Source organism: Triturus cristatus, chromosome 6, assembly GCF_964204655.1.
Source record: "Triturus cristatus chromosome 6, aTriCri1.1, whole genome shotgun sequence".
Classification (NCBI taxonomy): domain Eukaryota; kingdom Metazoa; phylum Chordata; class Amphibia; order Caudata; family Salamandridae; genus Triturus; species Triturus cristatus.
Genome location: NC_140589.1, coordinates 490,858,838 through 490,872,857, shown reverse-complemented (window position 1 = coordinate 490,872,857; position 14,020 = coordinate 490,858,838).

The window sequence follows — 14,020 nt, the reverse complement described above, 5'->3', positions numbered from 1 at the left end:
CTAGGGCGTGCTTTAGATCATCCTTGGTACTCAGGCCGGTGGTAGCAATGCCAAGTTCTATGCAGAATTGTCTCAGTTCGCGGTGGTTGTATTCTTCTAATTTATCCATTTGGAAATTCTCGGTGGAGCTGCTATCTTTGGCTGACATCGTGTTTTTGTCGTGGGGTGAGCTACTCTCTGTACGATTACGCGTTGATTCGGATCGCGCCGCTGGCCACCAATGTTAGAAAGGGTAGATGGACCGGGAGGGTCGGCCGGGGACAGGAGGAGAGGTCTCCGGGGAGAGCCGTCTCCAACGATCGTACAGACAAGTAACTTCCCCCCCCACAGACAGATACCACACACGGATAAGGTTCAGTGTTCTTTATAAGCACTTCTTAAGGTACGGTTGAATGGTACAAGGAGGTCTGGACTCAGGGGTCCCCTCGATTCAAGTCTCTCAAAGCAGGGTAAGGGGTAGCGGGACAGTCTGTCTACCAGTCAGGTAGTTCGGGTGAGATGATGACTAGCTCACAATCCTCGAGCTTGGTGGCTTAGTTGGTACGGGCCGCGGCAGCGCCAGCAGGTCCCGGTTGAGATGGTCGGTACACGGTCCGCGGCAGCGCCAGCAGGTCCCGAAAAGATGGTCGATGTACGGGCCGCGGCAGCGCCAGCAGGTCCCGACGAGGATGGTCGTTACAACGGGCCGCGGCAGCGCCAGCAGGTCCCGACGAGGATGGTCGTTACAACGGGCCGCGGCAGCGCCAGCAGGTCCCGACGAGGATGGTCGTTACAATGGGCCGCGGCAGCGCCAGCAGGTCCCGACGAGGATGGAGGTTGCAGAAGGCCGCGGCAGCGCCAGCAGGCAGGACGATGGTTCACAAGAGCGGGCTACGGCAGCGCCAGTAGTCCGTCAAGGCTGAGTTCTCTCGGTGTCTCTCGACTCCAGGATACAACTGCCTTCCTGCTCCGGAGCTGCCCCAGTTATAGGGCTGGTGCCCTTTGATGTCCGGACCCTCGCACTTGGAGGTCGGAGGGTCCGGGATGAAGGTGTCCAGACACCCAGCAGGGGGTGGAGCCAGTGCCTGGGGGAGCTGGAGGCGATCGGCACCTGGCGGGGGAGAGCCCTTGACACTTCGTTCTCCCATTGACCTGCCAAGTGGTCCGCTCACCTCCTGGGTGGATGGTGGTGCCGGGATGTCGGGGCCGGCCAGGCCCGGGGTTAGGGTCGGGGTGAGGCCACGCGGCCTCGTGGTGCAGGGCCCAAGATGGCGGCTGGACCCGGCCGGGGAAGCCGGTGGGGCTGGCCCCCGTGATGAGTAGAGGTCCGAGGGCAGAAGATCCGTCGGGAGACGGGGTACAGGTGCTTTTCGTGGGGTATGCCTGGTGGGCCGGAGCTTGGGCCCTGTCGTGCGGGGAGGGAGCAAGCCCTCTGTGTGGCCTGTCCAACACACCCACATTCCAGGACTGATAGGAATGTACAGGTGCTGGGGCAGCCAACAAGTTGTTGCCTCCCATGGAAGGAAAAGGGTGGAGTACCCACAGATACAATGCCCACAATTGTCAGTCAGGTGCCGAAATACCCTGCAGAACAAGTAACACATGTGTGCTAGGCTGGGAGCACAGACATGCATAGTGCGGAAAAGGGACCATGTCCACATTAAGCCACGGCAACATACTCCATACACAAGTACAGTGACTACCAAGGATGGCACAGACGATGCAGGCGGAGACATTGCTGAGCAGGCATGGGCAAAGTTGAAGGGATCCCTCACACAGCAAGGAACTGTAGACACAGGTCAGCACAACAATTGGGAAACACCCTGCAGGGAAGAAGTCAGGTGCCACAGAGGAAGGAACATTCCTTGGGACAATGCCACCATACAGTAAGAGCTTACATGACCAAAGATTATTTGCAGAGACCTTGTGATGGCACGCAGATACCAGGGTCCTCCCCATGAGCAGCACACTACAACATTTCCCAGACACCTAACACATTATCACCACCCCAACTCAGGGCGCAGCAGCACCAACAGCAATACCAGAAAAGTATTCGTGTGCAAATGAAAAACAAAATGCTTTATTCAGTATAAAAAATAATTGGATTTGAAATGTACACTATATACAAGGCCCATAGGCCAGTCCATATGCAAATTCTGGGGGGGGGGGGACACATTGGGACGCGTCTCCCCTAGCTTGCCTGCACAGTTCACCGTTCCTTTCCATCCACAGGGGGGGGGCATCATGTGGGGGGGAAGGGCCAGACACCGCAAGGACAGGAGGGGCAAGGGTAGGTGTTGTGGGTGCAGGGACGGACGACTCCACCACAGGGGGTGGGGCAGCGCCAAAGGTGGTGGTTAGGATGGCGCTGCACACGGTTGCAAGGTCTGCCAGCATCTCTCCTGCACCCGAAGGAACCACAGGCCCCAAGGAGGGGGGGGGGTCGGAGGGATGAGTTGCAGTGCTAGTGGGGGAGGGTGTGGACAGGGGGGACTCAACTCCCCTGCCTGGAGACTTCCTCGACCGCTTGCGGGGTGGTGTCACACTGGGCTGAGGGACAGACTGTCCATGAAGGACTCTTTGTCCGACTGTTGGGCAGGGGAGCGGTTTTGGAGGAAGTGGGTCGTGAGGACTGCGGACTCCCACTGTGGCTGCGTGGCTGCCGTTTGCCCCCCGACCCAGTGGGTGTGCCTACTTCCCCCTGTGTGTGCGTGACTGGAGGAGTGCGCTTGGCCTTCCCTGTTGGTGTGCTGCCTGTGTCTGGTGGGGTGCGTGCATGGGGATGTCTGGGTGTACTTGGGACAGGCATGGGAGTGGGAAGTGTGGATGGGGCCGGGGTAGGGGGGGACGGAGCGCTGCAGGAGACCCACTGCTGCCGTCAGTGACGAGTCCATGGACCTCAGCAACATCCGTTGGTCAGACATCGCTGATGACATGCCCTCCATGTACGACACCATCTGTGTCAGCAGTCTGGTGTGGCCATGGAGGACATTAACCAGCGATGTCTGACCAACCTGCAACTGCCGCAGGATGTCCACAGACTCGGTATTGATGGCAGCAGGGGAGACAGGGGCAGAGGGTGCGGTGCCTGGCACGAAGGAGACATGTGGTCGCCTAACATGGACAGAAGGGAACCGAGCAAGCGGGAGGGCGGTGATGGGAATGGAGGGGGCGGCGAGAGATGTACTGCTGCTTTCAGCTGTGGGAGCAGCCTCCGCCCCCTCTGGGAGCTCAGCCTCGGCCCCGTCAGCATCATAGTCGGTGTTGGGACTGGACAGGTCCTCTGCCTGACTCCCCTCGCCCTCCGTGCCACTTGCTGCGTCAGACTCCCCAGCACTGGTGGCACCGGTGCTGGATCCCTCCTCCACATCCGTGCCGGTGTCACCCTCGGTGTCCCCCAACGATGCTGTGGGCAAGGTGCAGAGACAGGAAATAATCAGACACCTATGTACATATGACACATGAGTCCAAACTACATAGGTCACAGTGCATAGCATGAAAAGCATCATGAGTAACATCTACAATACTACGCACATATGTAGGCCATGCACTACACAGTTGGTTGAGCCACCATGCCACTTTGAAACAATGGAGAGCATGACACAACAGCAAAGAACTTGATATCGAATTATACAGAGAAGCTAGTGTTTGGGACAGTCGAGCACAGCATCTGGACCACACACCGTTGCCAAAAATGGATGAGCAGGAACCATGTCTTTTAACTTTTGACACATGCTGCAAAGCACAAACATTAAACCCTGCACAACATGACTGGGTCAATACTTGTTGAGTGTCTGTTCCGACTATCATCACACACAGACCAGACCTGGCAAGGAGACATATGCTTTGGACATGTAGGCCTTGTCCGCACAAACCCCCCCTACCTGAAACAATGTGATTGAGACAGAGGAAGGACTTACACCTCTTAATCAGGGATCACACTAATGGGCTCCATTAAAGCCTAATTGCACTCTAACTACCCCTCGTGGGGCTGACCACACATATTATTGACAAACAACCATCATCAGACAGTTGTACACAGACACACAGGCACTGGCCAGTGTGAGGATGCACAAGCCACATTGGGTCACCCTGTACAGTGTACACATGTAGCACACTTTACGTAAATACAAATGAGTCCAGGGTACAATGCCACAGAGGCCAACCTATGCTGAAGACACAGAGAATGTCCACAGTATTGGATGACACACATGATTCCTAGGAAAAGGTGTCTCAGGGGACTGTAGTGGCCACACTGCTCCATGGTCCTGGATAGATCTGACTGCAACAGGAGCAACCGTCCCCGCACTATGTATATCTCCCCCTCATGCACATCTTGTCTGAGGCCACAACATCGGTCATGCATGCTGCAAGGCAGTTCATTTTAAGCCTCGCACTCCTATGTTGAGACTCTGCATCAGTGCCAACAATCATGGACCCCCAAATGACTGAACTGGACAGGGCACAGGCAAGGTCCCAACACATGTCACAGACCACTCCCACACATGATGCTGCAAGCATTGGGCACTTGGATTAACTGCCAGCCTAGATTACCTTGTGCAAGAGTGACTACACACAGACCAGGGAACACATGTCAAGGAGGGGAAGGGAGGAGGAACAGGATATGCACTGCACATATAAAGCCTGGCAGTGTATCCAGGCGACTGAACACTTCCAAAACCTGGTGACACACAACAAACACACATGTTCCTACCCCCTTCCTGTTGCTGCTTCTCCTGTAGCCGCCTACCCATGTCAGGGAAGACCACCGCCAGGACACGCTTCATTTGGTGGGTCAGGTTGCCGACGCCCGCCGTGTTTGCGTGGAGGTGAGTCCTCCAGCAGGACCCGGGCGATCCTCCAGGTCCAGCACCGGATATCCTGCCAGCCTTTCCTCACCTGGGCCAGGCGCCGACTGCGACCCTCCACCGACCTCACGGCCCTGATGGCCCACTTCCAAATCTCCCCCTTGACGTATGTGGCTACATGTGAGGATGACAAAGTGAGACAACATCAATACACCTGCTCCATGTCACAGAGACACACATTAGAACAATTGGGCTTGTTTGAACAGGGCATAGTATGCAGCAAACTCATTGCACCTTTGTCATAGGGACATTATCCTCTGGGGAAGGCCAAATGCACTACGTGGCATTTAAAGTACACAGGTGGCATGAGGGGTGCGACAGAATCAATGATCATGGCTCACACTGTGCATCACAAGCAACACCAGGATAATGCACCTCAAATCAGTCACATGCCCCAGGCCACTGACGCAACCTCAGCGGAGTACATAGACACACACAGGCACAGGACAATCACCTGCCATTGGCAACTGCGGGTACACACATCACTCTGCACATGTGCCACTTGACTGGGGGGAGTCACAGGTGTGGGCCTAGCTCAGCACGTCAGACACACAGCACGGCTCCCTGCTCACATCAGATGGGTAGGGCATATGCATCCTCCATGCAGCTGGGGTGCAACACTCCACATAGACACTCACCCACATGACAGGGGACTTACACACACACCAATGTCCAGGGGCCGTACACATCATTTGGACACTATCACCACAGGTACACTCAACTCACACACATCTGTGGGTACAGTCACCTGTCACACTGGGGGGACCACATAATCACATCAGGACTATGGAAACAACATTCCCAAGTGGATTAGCCAGGCTGAATGTGGCATGCACCATGCAGTGATTGTCACAGTAAGCACAATGCAAGTGAGGAGTGCAGTTATGAACCACATCAGGCTCTGCATGGGAGACATAAGGCATTCCCCCCCTGGGACCCACCATGAACAACATTGCATGTCTGTCACACCTGGACACAATGCCAGAAGTGACAGACACAAAAAAGGGGCACAGTCACAGCTAGTGGAGTCAGCACTCACCTGCTCCCCTGGTCTCCCATATAGGCAGGGGTACTGTGGGAGGATGACGTCCAGCAACGCCTCATTCTCCTCTTGGGTGAATGGCTGGGCCCTCTCCACAGACCTGGACATGGTGCCAGAGGAATCACGAGCAGCAGCAGTGGTGTGGAAGGAAAGGTTGTGCAGGCAAGTGCTCTCTCATGGGTCCTGGCTGCCTTATATCTCCCTTGCTGGGCTGTTTCATTTACAGGAGTACAGAGTGATTGGTCAATCTCATTTACATCCTACGTTTCCTCCAATCCCTTTAAACCTACCCCAGTGAGGGCCTTTGCATGGTTCAAAATTTGAGCATGATGTCAAGTCAACAACCACTTTGCAACATAGTATATTGTCTCCAACCGACTTTTGCTGGCAACTTGATGTAAAAATTTGAACTGGAAACTCGGTCTCCATGACAACCAGCATGCATTTAGGCCCTTATACTTGTCCCTCATGTGTCCCCTATGTAATTTCACTATCCACACACAGGTATGGTGCGTTCCACACGTACCCCTAGGGCACCACTACTCCAGTGATACGGTCCGTAGCCACGTGTATAGGGCCCGTATCACTTTGGTAGTGTTGCCGTAGGCGTACGCAATAGAGATAGGGCTCGTACCCGCGTATGTATGGCCCGTATCTCTATGGCGTACGCCTACGCCAACACTACCCTAGGGGTACGGGCCGTACCCACGTGTGTAGGGCCCGTTGCACTATGGTAGTGTTGCCGTAGGTGTACGCCATAGAGATACGGGCCGTACCCGCGTATGTATGGCCCGTATCACTATGGCATACGCCTACGGCAACACTACCCTAGTGCTACGGGCCGTACCCACGTGTGTAGGGCCCGTAGCACTAGGGTAGTGTTGCCGTAGGCGTACGCCATAGTGCTACGGGCCGTACATACGCGGGTATGAGCCCTATCTCTATGGCGTACGCCTACACAAACACTACCATGGGGATAGGACCAGTGTGTACACGTACGTGTGTACGGTCCTTGCACACACGCGTACTCCTACCCAAACCCCATATTGTGATACGACCGTACACACGCCCTCAGAGCGTGTGTACGGTGCGTTTCACAGCTTACACTGGTGATAGGAGGTGCACAGGAAAGGAATGGAGGTGTATGACTCGCACAAGGATGGACATCAAGTCATTGTCAGTGCAGTGCATCATGTGTAGGGCCTAGGTGTGTCAGGCAGTGAGATGGCACATGTCTCCTCATGTTTTAACCCAATAGTTGTGTGATGACCTGTGTACACATGTCATGTGTGATGGGGCACCATGTGGCGCACTTCCCTTTCACACCTTTTACATGTGTGCATGTATTTCAAACTTGTTGTCAAGGCCGTCGATTCTCCACAGAGGCAGAAGATGCTTATTCCCAATTCCTTCCTCTCAGAACACACTGCGTTAAGCAGCTGCTCTAAGCAGGGGGAAAGGGGAGTTGGACAGAGAAGAGAAAGACACTCGAGCTGGACCTGAATTCCCTTGTCTTCTGTTTTTCCTGTCTTCTGGGATTCTAATGCACATAAGGGGAAAGAAGCATTCAAATACACATAACAGTTCTGCTCATTACTTATCTAAACACTTCTTATCTGTCCTACCAGGTATGGCTGGAGTATAGGCTCCTCTTCTGTAATGAGGTCTCTCAGTTCCTACTGGCCTGGAACTGTAGCTTCCTAGCACACATGGAAGACACTACATTAGAATCACAACACTACTTTCTACCTTTCTTCTATTAACTGGGAAATGGACGTCTCCTACCTAACTGGTAGCTTGACCTATCTCTTAGGTTTCTCATAAAAGGTTCGGGATATTTGTCTAATTGAATGAAGTCTCACATGAAGTCTCTCTTCCTGAAGTCTGGAACAGTTCTCGTTGAATTAGTGAAGGTAAATGGCTTCAGGGAGGTACGCGCTAGAAGGATCAAGGAAGGATAGAGTGGAAGGAAAGGAAAGGGAAGAACGCTAGGAAGGAAGGGTACAGTGGCTAACGCGCTTCTCCAAAGTTGCAGTCTCCTTAACGCTGTAGCAGGATAAATTCTTGGCTTACTTGACTGTGAAGGTTCTCGGGCTCACCAGCTTAGTACTCTCGAAACTTCTGGAAGGCTTCAACAACTGGCCTCTCACAATGCGAATTAGTAATGTCCCAAATATGAATTGGACACTCGAATACTGAACACTTGAATGGGAAATAATTCCCTCTGTGAAATTATGTCTTTGAATAAGCGCCGCTTCCACTAATTGCTTAAAAGGAAGCGCGCTTCGAATTCGAACTTCTCTACCTCAGGTTCAAATTGAAGTGCGCAGTTGAACGCGCTCGCGAGCCGCATCATTCCGAAGAGCCTTCAAGACTAGAACGTCTCTTCCGGAGCCTCTGATGCTTCGCGGGTAACGCGGCGGCCATCTTGAAAGGGTCTTTTTCACCGGGTTAACATTAAACCAATAATTTACAGTAGCCGGTTTAATTACTACTCTATGTCTTTTGGGATAACACTGCCCTATGGTAAGGGCACTCACCAGGTTCCTGACAGTACCCCCTCTCAATGACCGATTTATCGGTCTAGGTTTGAGAGGATTTTGCAAATGAAAGCGTTTAATTAATTGGGAAGCATGCACGTTTAAGGCCGGTTCCCAAGATCTCTCTTCAGGTCCATACCCCTTCCAGTCCACCAAATAATATAGTTTCCCTCGAATCCTTCTTGAATCTAAGATTTCTTTGACTTCATATTCAGTTTGTCCTTTGATTCTCACTGGAGGGGGAGGGGTACCCTTGCGAAGATGGGAGACTGCTGGCTTAAGGAGGGATACATGGAATACACGGTGAATCTTTAATTGTGAAGGCAATTTTAGCTTAACTGTCACTGGCCCTAACACCTGTTCTATTGGGAAGGGACCAATATACCGTGGTTGAAATTTTCTATTCCCCTTCAATCGCAGGTGACGAGAGGATAACCACACTGAATCTCCCACCTGATACTGAGGGGCCTTCTTTCTGTGTTTATCTGCTTGTCGCTTATAACTCTCCTTAGCCTTTAGAATATTGGACTCTGCAGATTTGTGAGCTCGGGATAGTTCTTTCAAATACTGATCAGCTGCCGGAACCCCAAACTCTTCTCCACAACTGAAGGGATTCGGATGTCTTCCAAAATTGAGGTAAAATGGAGTGAACCCAGTGGAGACATTCTTCACATTGTTGTGAGCGAATTCTGCCATCCACAGCAGGTCTGACCACTCACCATCCCGAGCCAAAAGGAACAGGCGAAGGTATTGTTCCAACTCTTGATTTACTCGTTCCGTTTGACCATCTGTCTAGGGATGATAACTGGTAGAATGCCTGACTTCTACCCCTAATCCCAGCATGAAGGCCTTCCAGAATCGAGAGACAAACTGAGGACCCCTGTCAGAAATCAAGATCTTAGGCACCCCATGAATCTTAACTATGTGTTCACTGAAAAGTTTGGCTATTTCTCTAGCTGTGGGAACCCCTTTTATAGGAATGAAGTGACTCATTTTAGTAAAGGTATCCACTACAACTAAAACGGTATCATACCCCCTGCTTACTGGAAGGTCTACGATTAAATCTAATGTGACTGTGTGCCAGGGTTCTGTGGGAGTAGGTAGGGGTTGTAAAAATCCTTGGGGCGCTTGCCTACTGGTTTTCCCTCGAGCACAGATGTGACAAGATTCCACATAACGTTTTACATGAGCTTTCATATCCGGCCACCAGAAGTATCGCTGGACTAAGTCAAGAGTCTTGGCCATGCCTTTATGCCCTGCTAATGGTTGATCATGACAGTCTTTCAAAGCTTGTTCTTGGATTGCTCTGGTTGGCAAATATAACGCACCTCGATGGTAAGGCAAGGAGTTGACAATCTCTCGGTCTGTTTCTTGATTTGCCCATTCTGACATTTCCTCAATAGTCATTTGTCTTCCAATTTCTTCCTTATAGTTCATGAAACTAAGAGTGCATACAATCTTGGATTCAGGAATAATTGGGCGTGATTCCACTGGATGTTCTGAGGCCTCTGTTTGAATTCGGGACAGAGCGTCCGCTTTGCCATTCTTACTGCCTGGGCGATAAGTAATCACGAAATCAAAGTCGGCAAAGTAAAGGGACCAGCGTAGTTGACGAGGAGTCAAGGTTCTGGCTGATTTCAAAAACTGAAGGTTTTTATGATCCGTGAAAACTGTGACCGTATGCTGGGCTCCTAATAAATAATGCCTCCATTCCACAAAAGCATCCTTTACTGCCAGCAGCTCTTTCTCCGCAATAGTGTAATTCTGCTCTGCTGCATTCAACTTTCTAGACCTGAAAGCTACTGGATGTAGTTGTCCCGTAGATCGGTGTCGCTGAGACAGGATTCCACCTATGGCTTGGTCTGAGGCATCCGCTTCTACAAAGAAAGGTTCAGAAGGATCTGCATGAAGGTGAATTGGGGCAGATGTAAAACTGGTCTTGAGATAGACAAAGGCCTGTTCAGCCTCTTCTGTCCATTGACATTTTTCCCCTTTTTTTAACAATCTTGTGATGGGGAGAATCTTTTGAGAAAAACCTTGAATGAATCGATGATAGAAATTGGCAAACCCCAAAAATCGCTGTACCTCCTTGACATCTGTGGGAGATGGCCATTCGACCACAGCCTGCACCTTCCTGGTGTCCATGGTAATTCCGTCTGGTGACAGTACAAACCCCAAAAACTCAACAGTGCGAACACTGAACGCACACTTCTCTAATTTCACATAGAGCTGATGTTGTCGAAGTCTTTCGAGGACCAACTTCACATGCCTCACATGTTCTTGTGGGTTCTTAGAAAAAATCAAAATGTCGTCCAAATAGATCACCGCTACCTTATCCAACAAATCTCCCATGGCATCATTAATAAAATGTTGAAAGGCTGCGGGAGCATTGCACAGCCCGAAGGGCATCACCTGATATTCGAAGAGCCCGTACTTGGTTCTGAAGGCCGTCTTCCACTCATGACCCTCCTTCATTCGGATAAGATGGTAAGCTCCCCGAAGATCTAATTTCGTGAATATCTGAGCCTCTTTGATCTGATCCAAAAGGACGGAAATCAAAGGTAACGGATAGCGGTTTTTAATCGTTGCTCTGTTGATTGCTCGATAATCGATGCAAGTCCTCAAAGACCCTTCTTTCTTTGGAATGAAAAACAATGGTGAGGAGACCGGAGACTGGGATGGTCTAATGAACCCGTTAGCTAAGTAACGATCCAAATAATCCTTCAAATACAGGTTCTCGGCCTCCGTTAATGCATAAATCCGACTGCAGGGCAAAACGGCCCCTGGTTCAAGGTCAATGGTGCAATCGTAAGAGCGATGGGGGGGCAATCGTTCCGCTTCACATTCACTGAACACATCTCCAAATTCCTTGTATTCATCCGGAACAAGTATAGACTCGACAACCCCAATGGAATCTCCCCCGTAAGACAACAAGGTGGCTGTGGAAGGTTCTAGATTCTTCTCGTCTGAGGAGAAACAATGTTCAGAACAAAACAAAGAAGTCATCTCAACAGTCCGATTCTCCCAGTCAATAGTCGGATTGTGTGTGGTGAGCCACGGAATTCCCAGAATGATCTGAAACTGTGGGGCATCAATCAAGTTAAACTGAAGATATTCTCGATGTCCATTTGATTGGACCAATTCTAACAACTCAGTGTGATGGGTGATGGGACCCGATGAAAGATTGGTCCCATCTACGGCTCGAACCAACTCCTTCTTTTCCTTTAACCTCGCTTGGATTCCCATCCTCTTCGCGTACTTGATGTCACAGAAGTTCCCCGTAGCTCCGGAGTCAATCATGATGGCTACTCCTGTGATTTCTTGTTCACGGAACTTCAACGTCATCTGTAGGATCAAATGTGGTGCTTGAGTTTGAAGGGTGTTCATTATGCAATGGGATTCTGGAACCTTCTTTTCACATTTCGCCATCTGAGCGGCTCCTCCTACAGATGGTTTTGAGAGTTTCCCGACACAACAGGTTTAGGTCTCTTTGGGCACTCTTTCACAAAATGTCCTGCTGCTCCACAGTACATACATAACTTCTTTGCTCTCCTCGACTCCTTTTCCTCTTTACTTAAGGGACCCCTCACTGTTCCTATCTGCATTGGTTCACTCTCTGATGTGGATCCATTAGTTTTACTCCCTTCAACTCTAGGTCTGTCAAAACGTGAAAAATTCCATTTAAAATCTCTAGACTTCTTTTCTCCTTTTCTCTCCGTACAGCGAAAGTCGATTTCTAACACTAAGTCTACTAATTCTGTAAAATCAGTAGGTCGGTTTGGAATCTGTGCAAGCGTGTCCTTTATCTCATCCCGTAAGCCTCTATAAAACAGTGCAGCCCTCTTCTCTGGTGGCCAATTAGTTTCCATTAACAGTTTGTTAAATTGCGTTAAGTACGTGAGGAGATCTTTGGATCCTTGACACAGTTCCAAAAGTTCATTGTCAGTGGCCTGGGAAATTCTTCTCCTGTCAAAAATACGAAGAAACTCTGTCTTGAAGCGTTCAAAATCATATAAAAAAGGATCATCTCGGGAAACCAGAGGCATAGCCCAATTGGCGGCATCCCCACCAAGATAAGACAAAATGAAAGCCACCCGGGATTGAGCATCTGGAAATAGGGTTGAGCGACACATGAAATGAAGGGAACATTGTGTGAGGAACAATTGGGCCTTTTGAGGATCCCCGCTAAACCTTTCGGGTGGTGCTAAAGGAATAAGGGGGGAAACCGAATGAACAACTTGGGCCACTGTTCGGGGGTTAGTTTCTGGCAAGGAACCCTTTAAATCTGCTACGGAAGGAGGAGAGTCTGAGGACATCATCTCACTAACTCTTTGGGATAGCATCATTGTTTCCTGTCGTGAAGCTACCATTTCTTGTTTAAGACTCTTATTCTCAGCGCTAAGATGTCCCACATCCCGCTGAATTCTCTCTAACATGTCCCCTAACGCCTTCAAACTAAAACCCTCTGCCATTCTGCCTGGGTGGAGTGAAGTCGTGGGCACTTCAATCTGTCAAGGCTGTCGATTCTCCACAGAGGCAGAAGATGCTTATTCCCAATTCCTTCCTCTCAGAACACACTGCGTTAAGCAGCTGCTCTAAGCAGGGGGAAAGGGGAGTTGGACAGAGAAGAGAAAGACACTCGAGCTGGACCTGAATTCCCTTGTCTTCTGTTTTTCCTGTCTTCTGGGATTCTAATGCACATAAGGGGAAAGAAGCATTCAAATACACATAACAGTTCTGCTCATTACTTATCTAAACACTTCTTATCTGTCCTACCAGGTATGGCTGGAGTATAGGCTCCTCTTCTGTAATGAGGTCTCTCAGTTCCTACTGGCCTGGAACTGTAGCTTCCTAGCACACATGGAAGACACTACATTAGAATCACAACACTACTTTCTACCTTTCTTCTATTAACTGGGAAATGGACGTCTCCTACCTAACTGGTAGCTTGACCTATCTCTTAGGTTTCTCATAAAAGGTTCGGGATATTTGTCTAATTGAATGAAATCTCACATGAAGTCTCTCTTCCTGAAGTCTGGAACAGTTCTCGTTGAATTAGTGAAGGTAAATGGCTTCAGGGAGGTACGCGCAAGAAGGATCAAGGAAGGATAGAGTGGAAGGAAAGGAAAGGGAAGAACGCTAGGAAGGAAGGGTACAGTGGCTAACGCGCTTCTCCAAAGTTGCAGTCTCCTTAACGCTGTAGCAGGATAAATTCTTGGCTTACTTGACTGTGAAGGTTCTCGGGCTCACCAGCTTAGTACTCTCGAAACTCCTGGAAGGCTTCAACAACTGGCCTCTCACAATGCGAATTAGTAATGTCCCAAATATGAATTGGACACTCGAATACTGAACACTTGAATGGGAAATAATTCCCTCTGTGAAATTATGTCTTTGAATAAGCGCCGCTTCCACTAATTGCTTAAAAGGAAGCGCGCTTCGAATTCGAACTTCTCTACCTCAGGTTCAAATTGAAGTGCGCAGTTGAGCGCGCTCGCGAGCCGCATCATTCCGAAGAGCCTTCAAGACTAGAACGTCTCTTCCGGAGCCTCTGATGCTTCGCGGGCAACGCGGCGGCCATCTTGAAAGGGTCT